Raw genomic sequence first — 14,891 nt, 5'->3', positions numbered from 1 at the left:
TGCTTTTAAGTATTTTCCCAATTTTCTCCAGGAACGACTGTAATTTAATAATAATGGGAAAATGTTGTCGTTGTTTGGTGGTGAGATGATTTTCTAGGCATGCGTTCTAGAAGTGTAGAAGGCAGAGGGAAAGGAGGCGTGAGGCCGAGCCACCGATTCTGTCTCCCACTAAGGGGGTCGCGGCGCCTCCTGCCTGGGGGCGCCCGCTGTGGCCCAGGGGCTGAGACTGGGTGCCTGGAGCCCGCTCAGGGTCGCCGGCCTGGGGCATCGCGCGCCGGGCGAGGAGCCGGGAGCCAGGAGCCCTTGACTTACCAGGTCTGGGGCGCGGAGAGAGCCGGGAGCGCAGCGGGGTCCAGGGCAGCCAAGCGCAGGGCACCGACAGCCGCGCCCCAGGCGGCGCGCTCCGCGGGCAAGTGCGCGGCGGGGCGGGCGGGGCCTCCGGAGCCACAGGGCGCCCCGCCCCGTCCCCGCGCGTCCCCGCCGAGCCCGCGGCCCCCGGGCCACCCCAGGCCATCCCGGGGCCCCCCGGATCCTCCGCACCCTGCGTCTCCAGCAGGCGCTCTGTCACGCGGGGTAAGCGCAGAGCCGGCAGAGAGTCTGTATGAGAACTGCCAGCCAGCCAGCCAGCCAGATACACCTTCCTGAGGAGCTCGGGACGGGCAGGCAAGAAGCCGCAGTGGCCAAAAGAAGTCCGTCCCGGAGAACCCCACTGTCGGCCAAGCACTCGCCAAACACTCCTTCACACACCTCCAAACAAGAACTTCAAATCAGCTCAAAACCACAGCAGACTCCTTTTAGCTGCGTCCTGAACCCCAGCAGTGGCCATGCATCTATCGGCAAGCATTTATTGAGCACCTACTGACAGGCGTCCTGTCCTGAGCTGGGGGTGCAGCTGTGGACCAGACAGACAGGGGTCCCCGTGCGCAGGTGTCGGTGGTTGGAGCCACCCATGCGTTGGCACCCCAGCTCCGAAGTTCCTGGGGCAGTGGGAACAGCCTTTCAGGCCGCCAGGAGCAAACTGAGCCTTGGCCCCAGGAACCTCCAGGCAAATTTCACAGCAGCTGCCTACCAGCTTGGGGAGGGGTAGGGGGTTGGCAAGCGTGAGACGGGCAATTCCCAAACGACAGTGAAAGCGTTGGGGAATAAGGTCCAGGCTTGCGGTCTGCAGGCAGGGAACAGAGAAATTAGATTCCTGACCTAGAGATAGAAGACATTTTCTCAGACCCTCCTAGTCTCCCTGGGCCAGTCACTTCTGCTTGAGCCTCTGCCTGGGGGCTCTCTTGGGGAGGAGGCCACTGAAGGCTGTGGGAGGGGGTCCACTGGATGTGGCACTTTAGGCCGCAGCCCAGCTAGCACAGGCAGAGCTGGCATTCCCCTGCACCACAGGTGCTAGTCTAAACCCACACAGCCACTCTGGAAAGTTCTAAAATGTCCATAGCCTTGGTGTGTATTTATACTGTGTGAAATCTATTCTATGGAGGGGATCTGAACTGTAGAAAAGCTTTATGCATAGAAAAAGTTCTTTGTAGTTTTACTTAAAATAACTAGAATCTAAATGTCTCAAAATAGAAAAGTGGTTACATTATGTTACATATGATAGAATATTATTCTACATACTGGAATGTTTTATGTGGTCATTAAGATAATGTTTACAAATAGTTTGTAATGTTAAGTGAAAAATGCAAACCCCTAAATTGTACATACAAGATGCTATGCATTATTTCAAAAGACTGTAAGAAAACACATCATGATGTTAATTCTGTGTGCTAGTGATGGGCTTACATGGTATTTATTTTCTTATTTATATATTCTATGTTTTCCTTTCCTTTTTTTGCAATAACTATATTCTCTAATATTTAGGAAAAAAGACATAAACTTTATCTGAAAATTCTCTGCATTCTACCCCCTCAAGGTCATGCTGTATGTATTTAGTATCTTTTTGCTCACCTTTCCACAAAAGGACTCCACCAGGAAGGAAAAAATGGATCACTGAAGCAAAAATGTTTGTCCTGTAGAATTTATGTGCTACTCTTTCAGTAATAATCCATGGGCCAGGTAAACATGCATGGACAGTGTGCTCCAGACCAACTGCAGAGACCCCCCTGTCAGGGGATGGGGCGGTCGATGTCTGCCCACCTGTCACCCAGTTACTGTGCAGACTGTGTGTTTGGAAATGTCTTCAAAAAGGTAAAGTAGGGACTTCCCTGGTGGCGCAGTGGTTAAGAATCTGCCTGCCAATGCAGGGGACACCAGTTCGAGCTCTGGTCAGGGAAGATCCCACAAGCCGCGGAGCACCTAAGCCCGTGCACCACAACTACTGAACCTGTGCTCCAGAGCCCGTGAGCCACAACTACGGAGCCCACATGCCACAACTACTGAAGCCCATGCACCTAGAGTCTGTGCTCTGCAACAAGAGAAGCCCCTGCTCACCACAACTAGAGAAAGCCCACGCACAGCAACGAAGACCCAACGCAGCCCCCCCCCCAAAAAAGTAAAGTATTCTGGGAGTGGTGATTTTTTTTTTTTGCGGCATGCGGGATCATAGTTCCCCCACCGGGGATCAAACCCATGCCCCCTGCAGTGGAAGCAAGCACAGAGTCTTAATGAGTGGTGATATTCTTTTTTCTCTCCCTGGTTCTCTCCATCCGACGTGTGATGAATTATATTATTGCAGTGATACCGTTGTTGTCATGCCCTGTTTGTAATGATAAAACACAATTACGGATAAGGGAGTATTTTGTTGCCTTTGGCGAACTTGAAATGGCTTCTTTTCTCTTTCTCTTCCTTCTCCTTTTACTCTTTCCTTCTCGCCTCTTCCCATCGTGCAGGTGTGATTGGTCTTAAACAAGCATAACAACAGAGCGACAAAGTCCTCAAGTCATTTCCCTTTTTTCTCTGGCTCCTCCACCTTCTCCATTCCTCTTGGTCCCCTCACTGGGAACTGTCCCTTGGGAGAGGGGATGGCAAATGTGGGCCCTGCTCCTCTCGGTGGGTTTATCGTCATCTTCCACGAGCTCCCCCCTCAATGCAGGTGACATCCAAAGCCAGAGCTCCAGCCGCTTCTCGTTCTTTCTTAGGAAGATCTCAAATCTCAACTCGCAGCTCGGAGATCCTGCTCAAGTTTCTAACCCTTTCCACACGCTGCCAGAGAAACAGAGTCCCTGTCCCCAGAGAGGACTGTCTTCATTGTAACCCACCCAGGACGCACATACGGAGCCCAGGATCGTGCAGATAGCTCTTTGCCGTTTCCTCTGGCTGCTGTTCCATTGACATCCAGATGCCCCTGTGTTAGCCTGGGGACCATTCCTTTCCCTTAGGACCCCTTCCTTCTTTTTTGTTGACCCTTAACTGCACAGCTTCTGGTACCCTCGAGGGCCGCTCTCACCTGTCAGTGAGAAACACCTGGAAAGCCAGCAACTTTTCTTGAGCAGCCACAGAGCATAACCTGGGTGCCGTAGTACGCGAAAATTGCAGTACTTCCTCCTCACGAGAAAGACAAGGAGGAGGAAGGTCATTGAAGTACCCATCCTGCCCCCGGTGATGGGTGAGGAGGTACAGAGTGATGGAAGAGAGCCCGGCCGCGCTGCCTCGGGTGTGGTCCCCCCACGGCCGCCCCAGCTCCATCACCATCCCACGCAGGTGGCTGGACGTGTTTGCGTCTTCTCTACTGGCCATTCAATGCTCGCATCTTTTCTGTCCCCTTTCCTTAGCCAACAGCTCCCACCTGATTCACTTGGTCACAGGAGGCCAGCTTCAGTTTCCTCCCAGGACTTCCTCTTTAGGATGCACACAAGATGCATCCTTCCCAAATGCGGTATTCTCCTGGCATTCTTCTAAAACCCTCTCGAGGGCTGATCCTGTTCCAAAAAGAAACTACTCCCAGCCTGCTTGGGACCCTACAGGCCATTCCAGCTCCCAAGCTCATTTCCCAGGGCTCTGCCCCTCTGAGCTCCCCGACCAGCAAACGAGGCACCTCCATCCCCTGGGCACTGCCCATCTTTTCCCCCTGCTCCAGGCCCTTGTTCATGGGGTCGGCCCTCTGCTTCCAGCTTAACAAACAGGAGGTTGATGATGGCCATTGAATCTCCAATCCTTCAGCTGGAGCTCAGGACTTTTTCAAATCCCAAATCTTCAGCAAACGTCTAAGACTAGGGAATGCTAGTCTTAGACTAGCTGCACCGCACGGCATGTGGGATCTTAGTTCCCTGACCAGAGATCAAACCTGTGCCCCCTGCAGTGGAAGTGCGGAGTCTTAACCACTGGACCACCAGGGAAGTCCCTGTTAGCTTTAATTTTGAATTGGTTTTTAGATTAAAAAAATTGAGAGCTCTTATTCTAAATACCTAGACTTTGGCTTCTCTCACAGAACCCAGTGGATTTAGAAACTTATGCCCATATTTGACAGAACAAGAGGCAGGAGCTGAGGGCACCAGCCCCTTTGCAGAAAAATGCAAACTCCACATTCTCCCTGACAAGGACACTCAGCAGGCCCCGCTTACGGAATGCCCTGCCTGGTTCTGCAGGGACTGAGTTTGTCACTTTTATTCTAGGCCCTTCCCTTCCAGGAAAAAGTTCCTGCAATGCCCTTTCTCTGGCTGTTCCTTCACTTTGCACACCTGGGAACTCACTTCCTCATTGACTTGTTTTGGCCTTGCTCCGATGTTGTGTTGCACGTGCTTTTTGGCTGTTTCAGATGTGTATCTTCTGTTTGTCCTTTTAGAGCAATGGTTCTGGATTTTTCAGGATTCCTTTGGGAATCTGAGAAAAGCTATGGCTCTCCCCAGCCCTTACCCCAAATGCACACGCGTGCAACATTTTAGCTACAATTCCGCAGACTTATGGACCCCTGATGTGCTATAGATGATTCTTGGCTGCTGTGTTAGGAAACTGCTGATTTAGGGCAAGGACTGTCTGTCCCATAAAACAAATTCAACTCTGTGGCATCAATTCTATGGGGCTCTGCAGTGCATGGTGCCACTGAGTGTTGCCTGGTGGGTGGATGGCAAGATTGTCCATTAAAATAGTCATTTAAGCAGCCTCTGCCCAGGTCTCAGGGGCACTTGCACTAATTTTTGTCACCCTCGAGTCATTCAAAGAAGACGACGCAGCTGGCTACAGACCCATGGATTCAGGCATCCCAGCTGCCCTTGCATTTGACAAATAACCACAGCCTTCACCTTGTTATGAAAAGAGCACAAGTCCAATTAAGAAAGCTTTTCCAAAAGAAATAACAGTGTTGTTTTCTGCCCCCGCCCCCCGCCTCTCTCCACCCCTTTATGTCCTGGAATAATGCTGTGCTGATAGGAACATGGATAAATTAATTACAGCCTGGAATGTTATTTATGGCTAAGAAAGAACACTAAACCTACACATACATTGTTTGACATTTGAGTACAAGCATAGTCCTTATGTTTAAAAAAAAAACCCTCAATCCGTCCAGTTTACACTGACATATGTCTAATCCTTTTAAATGCTATGGATTTAAAAATCACGAAGGTAACAATATGCTGGCTGTTCTACTCAGCCAAAGAACAAGGAGACGCAGGAGTGAGATTAGCATCTCTTCAGTTCTTTGCATGTCTGAGATTATTTCAGTGTACCTCCAATTCCTGATAACACAGAAGCACTCTTGTGGCCAAAGTGCCTGAAATGGAAATGCATTGGCAAGCCTGAATTTAAAACCAGTGCAGACAGCCTTTCTGGGAATGTGTGTGAAGGTCACTTTTTTTTAGAAACGGACTGTCCACAGCCATTGTCATGGTTTCTGTGTTATTTCAACCAGGACCTCAGCCTGGAAGTCTGGATTCATGTGGGTTGCTGCAGGTCCTCCACGGGGATTGAAAGAAAAAGTGAAGAAATCAGGGGTGGTGTCCAGCATGACTCAAAAGGGGATGAGAGGAAAAATATTCAAAGGAAATCTTTAGAAAAGCAAATTCCAAAATATTGGGTTGGCCAAAAAGTTCATTTTTAAGTGCAAAATTTGTAAACAGTGAAAAGATTTTGATAACAGTCTTTTGTTCGTTAATTTTTAAAATTGTTTATTTTATTTAAAAATTTTTTATTGAAGTAAAGTTGATTTATAATATCGTGTTAGTTTCAGGTGTACAGCACACTGATTCAGTTATATTTATATATTCGTTTTCAGATTCTTTTCCCTTATAGGTTATTACAAAATACTGAGCATAGGCCCCTGTGCTAGACAGTAGGTCCTTGTTGGTTGACAACAATCTTGATTTTCAAACTGAATCCTTATTCTAAGTAGTGTCCTAGTTTAAACTCGGATCCCTTTCCTTACAATTTTTCCCAATAAATAAATCTTTTCCCTGGATGACTAGTCAGTTCAATTCAGTCTTTATTGAGTTCCTCTGTGGGTAGGTTGTAGAGCGCCCAATCTAATGTATGTTCAAATTCACCCATCTTGCAGATTAGAGCTAAAATATCCTTCTTTTTGCTAACCTCCCCCATGTCCCCACCAACACACACAAAGACTTTCTGGCAGAAGTGATCTTCTCTCTCTGCTGGGGACTGCTGTGCAGGTTCCAACAGCACCAGGGTGTCACCTATGACTACGCCCTCCACCCCCAACAGTGATCTCAGGACTTCTTTTCATTTCTGAAGCCCCTACCAAAGGCCAGTCTTCATCGACTTTTACCAGGAATCTCACAAGACTTTCAGGGCTGATCTCCTGGCCCAATCCAGCCCTCTTCATCCATCCTTGCATGGTCCACTTCACCACTCTTCATTTTCTGCCTCACATGTCAGAATCAATGACCACGTCAGCTGTCCTCCAGCAGTAAGCTCTACCAAGGGACAGGCTCTACCAAGGGACTTGCCTTTCAGTCATCTACTATGACCAGCAAGGAGCTTGGCATGTGGAAAGAGATTCCTAGATATTTGCTGAGTGGAAAACGAGTTGCTCATCTATGCGTGATTTGGGGGATGCCCCTTTCTGGACCAGTCATGGACCAGACCATACCACCTGGTGCTGTCTGAGCACGACAGAGCCTCAGTGAACATTTGCTGAATGGAACTGAATGGAATTGAACTTTGGAGCATGGAAATTTGTACTAGAAAAGTAAATGGGAGGAATAAGTGGGAATGACACGATCTAAATTAAAATCCAGTGCCGTGACAGCAGATCGGACGTTTTCTCCTCTGATACTATTCTTGAAATTACAAAATGCTCAAGGTATCAAAAGCATTGAAAAATTGGTCAAGGGAATTGTCTTTAATGAATGCCGTGATCATTCAGTGTTCTATTTCTCTTGGCGGCAAGGTTGAGTAAAGAGTAAAATTGGGATAGGCTCTGGGGGAACAGGCTCTGCAGGTAACCAGCTATTCCCTAAACCTGAACTAAAGCACCTGAACTCTCTGTTTCTTGTTTTGCTCATTTGTCACTCGGGGTGATAGGAACACCTGCTCTATCTGACTCATTTCATTGGCATCATGAAGTAAAATAGTTTCTTTAAATCCCTGTGAGACAAGGCAGTAAATTGAAAATAAGAAAGATAGGGAAGAGTGTTTTGAACAAGGCAGCTCAATGAGTTCTTGCTTTGATCCATCCTTTAGCCTGAACACAAAGCCATGACAGATAAGGTATAAAAATAGAAAGCTAAAAAGAGATATCTGGCTCAACAGTGGCAGAAGAAAACTCCTGGAAGCCTCTGACCCAGGGGGCTCTTTGTCTAAAATCAGCAGGGAGTTTTGCTCCTATGGATAAACCCAAGACACAAACACCCAAGATGGCAGACAGAAACTAAGTACATTGCTTAAGTCAAGAACTGGGGTGGGAGCCCCATGGCTTTCCATTTCCTGCAGACCAATATTTTAGAAGAATAAGAGTCTAGGAATGTGGGGCTGGAGACCCAAGCCCCAGCCAAAAACTGAGCCTAGTCACATGCTGGCCTCATGATGGCATGGGTGTCCACACAATCAGTATGGCACAGAAACCCCAAACTGCCTTCATAAAAACTGGTCCAGAATGAAGTCACAGGGTCAAGGTGAAAGCTATCACAAAATGATCATCAGGGAAAAGCTCATTGGGTGGGGTGGAGGCAGGTGAGCAGAAAAATGAAAAGAATAAAAACAAAAACCCACTCAAAATGAGCCTAAAAATCAAAACTCTAAAACATGTGAAGAAATATAATATGAAGGACAGTCAAAAATCCTTGACTCATTTTATGAAGCTAGAACACTCATACCAAACCGGATAAAAAAGGACAAAAAAGGAAAATCACAAGCCAATATCACTTCTGAAAATAGATGCAGAAATGCTAGATACATGGTATATCTCTCCAGCTATCTGTATCATCTTTAATTTCTTTCATCAGTGTCTTATAATTTTCTGCATACAGGTCTTTTGTCTCCTTAGGTAGGTTTCTTCCTAGATATTTTATTCTTTTTGTTGCAATGGTAAATGGGAGTGTTTTCTTGATTTCATTTTCAGATTTTTTATCATTAGTGTATAGGAATGCCAGAGATTTCTGTGCATTAATTTTGTATCCTGCTACTTTACCGAATTCATTGATTAGCTCTAGTAGTTTTCTGGTAGCATCTTTAGGATTCTCTATGTATAGTATCATGTCATCTGCAAACAGTAACAGTTTTACTTCTTCTTTTCTGATTTGGATTCCTTTTATTTCCTTTTCTTCTCTGATTTCTGTGGCTAAAACTTCCAAAACTATGTTGAATAAGAGTGGTGAGAGTGAGCAACCTTGCCTTGCTCCTGATCTTAGTGGAAATGCTTTCAGTTTTTCACCATTCAGGACGAGGTTGGCTGTGGGTTTGTCATATATGGCCTTTATTAGGTTGAGGAAAGTTCCCTCTATTCCTACTTTCTGGAAGGTTTTTATCATAAATGGGTGTTGAATTTTGTCAAAAGCTTTCTCTGCATCTATTGAGATGACCATATGGTTTTTCTCCTTCAATTTGTTAATATGGTGTATCACATTGATTGATTTGTGTATATTGAAGAATCCTTGCATTCCTGGAATAAACCCCACTTGATCATGGTGTATGATCCTCTTAATGTGCTGTTGGATTCCGTTTGCTAGTATTTTGTTGAGGATTTTTGCATCTATGTTCATCAGTGATATTCGCCTGTAGTTTTCTCTCTTTGTGACATCTTTGTCTGGTTTTGGTATCAGGGTGATGGTGGCCTCGTAGAATGAGTTTGAGAGTGTTCCTCCCTCTGCTATATTTTGGAAGAGTTTGAGAAAGATAGGTATTAGCTCTTCTCTAAATGTTTGATAGAATTCCCCTGTGAAGCCATCGGGTCCTGGGCTTTTGTTTGTTGGAAGATTTTTAATCACAGTTTCAATTTCAGTGCTTGTGATTGGTCTGTTCATATTTTCTATTTCTTCCTGATTCAGTCTTGGCAGGTTGTGCATTTCTAAGAATTTGTCCATTTCTTCCAGGTTGTCCATTTTATGGGCATAGAGTTGCTTGTAGTAATCTCTCATGATCTTTTGTATTTCTGCAGTGTCAGTTGTTACTTCTCCTTTTTCATTTCTAATTCTATTGATTTGAGTCTTCTCCCTTTTTTTCTTGATGAGTCTGGCTAATGGTTTATCAATTTTGTTTATCTTCTCAAAGAATCAGCTTTTAGTTTTGTTGATCTTTGCTATCGTTTCCTTCATTTCTTTTTCATTTATTTCTGATCTGATCTTTATGATTTCTTTCCTTCTGCTAACTTTGGAGATTTTTTGTTCTTCTTTCTCTTTCTCTAATTGCATTAGGTGCAAGGTTAGGTTGTTTATTTGAGATGTTTCCTGTTTCTTAAGGTAGGATTGTATTGCTATAAACTTCCCTTTTAGAACTGCTTTTTGTGCATCCCATAGGTTTTGGGTCATCGTCTCTCCACTGTCATTTGTTTCTAGGTATTTTTTGAGTTCCTCTTTGATTTCCTCAGTGACCACTTCGTTATTAAGTAGTGTATTGCTTAGCCTCCATGTGTTTGTATTTTTTACAGATCTTTTCCTGTAACTGATATCTAGTCTCATAGTGTTGTGGTCGGAAAAGATACCTGATACAATTTCAATTTTCTTAAATTTACCAAGGCTTGATTTGTGACCCAAGATATGATCCTGGAGAATGTTCCATGAGCACTTGAGAAAAGTGTGTATTCTCTTGTTTTTGGATGGAATGTCCTATAAATATCAATTAAGTCCATCTTGTTTAATGTATCATATAAAGCTTGTGTTTCCTTATTTATTTTCATTTTGGATGATCTGTCCATTGGTGAAAGTGGGGTGTTAACGTCCCCTACTATGAATGTGTTACTGTCGATTTCCCCTTTCATGGCTGTTAGTATTTGCCTTATGTATTGAGGTGCTCCTATGTTGGGTGCATACATATTTACAATTGTTATATCTTCTTCTTAGATCAATCCCTTGATCATTATGTAGTGACCTTCTTTGTCTCTTCTAGTAGTCTTTATTTTAAAGTCTATTTTTTCTGATATGAGAATTGCTACTCCAGTTTTCTTTTGGTTTCCATTTGCAGGAATATCTCTTTCCATCCCCTCACTTTCAGTCTGTATGTGTCTCTAGGTCTGAAGTGGGTCACTTGTAGACAGCATACATATGGGTTTTGTTTTTGTATCCATTCAGCCAGTCCGTATCTTTTGGTGGGAGCATTTAATCCATTTACATTTAAAGTAATTATCGATATGTGTGTTCCTATTCCCATTTTCTTAATATACCATGTTCTTGGATTGGAGGAATCAACATTGTGAAAATGACTATACTACCCAAAGCAATCTACAGTTTCAATGCAATCCCTATCAAACTACCACTGGCATCTCTCAGAGAACTAGAACAAAAAATTTCACAATTTGTGTGAAAATACAAAAGACCCCGAATAGTCAAAGCAATCTTGAGAATGAAAAATGGAGCTGGAGGAATCAGGCTCCCTGACTTCAGACTATACTACAAAGCTACAGTAAGCAAGACAGTATGATACTGGCACAAAAACAGAAATATAGATCAATGGAACAGGATAGAAAGCCCAGAGATAAACCCACGCACATATGGTCACTTTATCTTTGATAAAAGAGGCAGGAATGTACAGTGGAGAAAGGACAGCCTCTTCAATAAGTGGTGCTGGGAAAACTGGACAGGGACATGTAAAAGTATGAGATTAGATCACTCCCTGACACCATACACAAAAATAAGCTCAAAATGGAGTAAAGACCTAAATGTAAGGCCAAACACTATCAAACTCTTAGAGGAAAACATAGGCAGAACACTCTATGACATAAATCACAGCAAGATCCTTTTTGACCCACCTCCTAGAGAAATGGAAATAAAAACAAAGATAAACAAATGGGACCTAATGAAACTTCAAAGCTTTTGCACAGCAAAGGAAACCATAAACAAGACCAAAAGACAACCCTCAGAATGGGAGAAAATATTTGCAAATGAAGCAACTGACAAAGGATTAATCTCCAAAATTTACAAGCAGCTCATGCAGCTCAATAACAAAAAAACAAACAACCCAATCCAAAAATGGGCAGAAGATCTAAATAGACATTTCTCCAAAGAAGATATACAGACTGCCAACAAACACATGAAAGAATGCTCAACATCACTAATCATTAGAGAAATGCAAATCAAAACTACAATGAGATATCATCTCACACCAGTCACAGTGGCCATCATCAAAAAATCTAGAAACAGTAAATGCTGGAGAGGGTGTGGAGAAAAGGGAACACTCTTGCACTGCTGGTGGGAATGTGAATTGGTACAGCCAGTATGGAGGTTCCTTAAAAAACTACAAATAGAACTACCATATGACCCAGCAATCCCACTACTGGGCATATACCCTGAGAAAACCATAATTCAAAAAGAGTCGTGTACCAAAATGTTCATTGCAGCTCTATGTACAATAGCCAGGAGATGGAAACAACCTAAGTGTCCATCATTGGATGAATGGATAAAGAAGATGTGGCACATATATACAGTGGAATATTACTCAGCCATAAAAAGAAATGAAATTGAACTATTTGTAATGAGGTGGATGGGCCTAAAGTCTGTCATACAGAGTGAAGTAAGTCAGAAAGAGAAAGACAAATACCGTATGCTAACACATATATATGGAATTTAAGGGAAAAAATGTCACGAAGAACCTAGGGGTAAGACAGGAATAAAGACACAGACCTACTAGAGAATGGACTTGAGGATATGGGGAGGGGGAAGGGTAAGCTGTGACAAAGTGAGAGAGTGGCATGGACATATATACACTACCAAACGTAAAATAGATAGCTGGTGGGAAGCATTTCCTGGTGATTTAAGAGTAGGCACTCAAAAAAGGTCTGAAGACTTTAATTCAGAACTTTCCAGTTGCTCCAGTTGCATTATAAAGTGAAATCATTCCATGGTTCTAGGCTACCAAACTTTGGAGCGACATGGAGATAGGAGCGTTAGTGCAGCTGCAGAGCAATGCTCCATGCCTCCTCTGTGCAGAATTAACAGCAGGGAGGGAACATTTGAGTACATAAACGAAGAGAGCACAGACCCATGTAATATGTGAACTTTTTCATCTGCACAAAAACATCGAGAATATTCTTTAAAAGAAAAAAATGCTGCCCTGTGCGCACCGCGGCGGCACGGGCACCCTCCCCTTCCGGGCGTGAGGCGCTGTGAGGAAAGCAGAAGCAAGCGGACCCCACGGGGCAGCGAAGCACTGCCCCAGCCCAGCCTCTGTCGCCTTCGGCTCTCCCGTCGTGTGGGCCTGGGTTCCTCAGCACACCCAGGTCCAGCAGCCCCAGAGCCTGTCCCCAGTCCTTCGGAAGCCCCGGCGGCAGCCCGGGCCCTTGGTGGGGAGGTTGACGGAGTTGCAGTCTGCACTGCTACTGCAAAGACAGCTGGCAGAACTCAATAAAAATCCAGTGGAAGGCTTTTCAGCAACTTGAATAGATGACAATGATCTCTATCGATGGAAAGTCATTATTGGTCCTCCAGATACATTTTATAAAGGCGATGTTTTTCAGGCTTATCTCACTTTCCCAAAAGGCTATCCCCTTAGGCCTCCTAAAATGAAATTCGTTACAGAAATCTGGCACCCAAATGTTGACAAAAATGGTGATGCATGCATTTCTATTCTTCACTAGCCAGGGGAAGATAAATATGGCTATGAAAAGCCAGAGGAACCCTGGCTGCCTATTCACACCGTGGAAACCATCATGATTAGTGTCATTTCTACGCTGCCAGATCCTAATGGAGACTCACCTGCTAATGTTGATCCTGCAAAAGAATGGAGGGAAGACAGAAATGGAGAATTCAAAAGGAAAGTTGCCCGCTGTGTAAGAAAAAGCAAGAGACTGCTTTTGAGTGACATTTATTCAACAGCTGTAACTTCACTCATTTCAGGAGCTCCGACTGACAAACATGGCACTTTTTTTCCTGCACTCTACCCACCTATTGCTGGACTTATGTTGTAAGAATTTGGCAAACACTGGCTGGAACTGGGCTGCAATAAATCATGTCAGCATCAATGCTGACAAGAGCCTAACAAGTGCCAACTTACAGATGATTACGCATTTTGAATTCTAAAGAACAGTGTTAACCTTCAGGAAGAATTGTAAAGACCTGTATAGAGCACAACATGATCCGGAAAGTATATATACTGTTCATGTACATCCAGAAACACACCTTGTACCCAATAATGCTTTCTTGTAGTAAAATAAGAATCATGTAAATTCTAAAAAGATTTTAGCGGGTTTTCTTTCCCTATTCATTGTTTCTTATCAGTTTTAAAAGACTCCTTAAAGCATGTCAGATAAAAAGCAGTTAGGATCAAAAGTTTCCATTTAATTTCCTTTAAACTACTGAGGCTTCATTAAACTCTTTTCACTTACTAAACTTTGTATCTTCTTTGTTTTGACACACTTCCCTTTGCTTTTATCTCCTCTGTCTACCAGGAAGTTTTCAAATCATTTAGTGCAAATACTGAAACACTCAATAAGCAACTATTTGATTTTTAATGATGACTTCAGAGGAATGGTTGTCACTAGGTGCCTTTTCTATTATATTTGCATCCATCTCTTGGATTGCATATTTCAATAGCATGTTTTCGTTGTTGAGAGCTCTTGAATTCAGTCATTATCCCCAAGGACTAAAAAGAGTTGGTTCTGAATTCAATTCAGATTTAAAATTATTGAAATGTACCCCAAACAGTAAAAAAATTCTGATTTGGTTTTATTTTTGCCCGCAGTTACCTAATGTGAATATTGGATGAATAAATCATGCACAGCTACAGGCTTTCTACTTAACTTCTGGGTTTGCTATTTAAAATGCTGTTTACCCACATACCCTTTTCCTCAGCCCTTCATATTTCTTTGCCTGTATTCTCTATACTGTAGATTTTTCTCACCTATTGTACAAAGAAATTGCAATGTATATTTTCAAGTAATTTGATTTTGGAATTCTGTCACCTTATGTAGTGAGTTCTTCCAAAATATAATTGTTTTCCAATTTTAAAAAATGCTGATTTTGTTTTTTGCCCTGTAGAAAGTTACAATTGTTTTTACCAAGAGTCTACATGGGGCTTGATTTACGCTCCATGCATTGGCTGGAACATGGATTAGAGATTTGATAGAAAAATAAATCCTGTTTCTTATTTTTTTAAAGTTATGCATCCATAATAAATACATAGTCAATAAACTTTCTTATATCTGAGAACCAAAAAACCAATATATGTCTACTTAACTCATTGGTTGAAGAAGTAAACACAGTGGAAACAATGAGATATTAAATGACATAGAGTGTTATATATGAAAACCTCTGGGTTCATAAAGTGGTTCTTAGAGGTAAATTTATAGTATTAAATAAATTTTTAAAAAGAAAAATAATATGAATAAATGAAACTTAACTCAAAAAGCAAAAGAAGAG

General features: G+C 43.3%; 1 pseudogene across 1 annotated transcript; it reads left to right on the top strand.

Moving 5' to 3' along the window:
* Positions 1-2,124: 2,124 nt before the first annotated feature.
* On the top strand, positions 2,125-13,609 carry LOC308617886 (ubiquitin-conjugating enzyme E2 G1-like; annotated as a pseudogene). The gene is made up of 2 exons: positions 2,125-2,187; positions 12,746-13,609. The product of its transcript is annotated as a ubiquitin-conjugating enzyme E2 G1-like (transcript).
* The last annotated feature ends 1,282 nt before the right edge of the window (positions 13,610-14,891 follow it).

The sequence above is a fragment of the Mesoplodon bidens genome (assembly GCF_964165515.1).
Source record: "Mesoplodon bidens genome assembly, chromosome: 5".
NCBI classification, from domain to species: domain Eukaryota; kingdom Metazoa; phylum Chordata; class Mammalia; order Artiodactyla; family Ziphiidae; genus Mesoplodon; species Mesoplodon bidens.
This window is presented reverse-complemented; position numbering and strand designations above follow the sequence as displayed.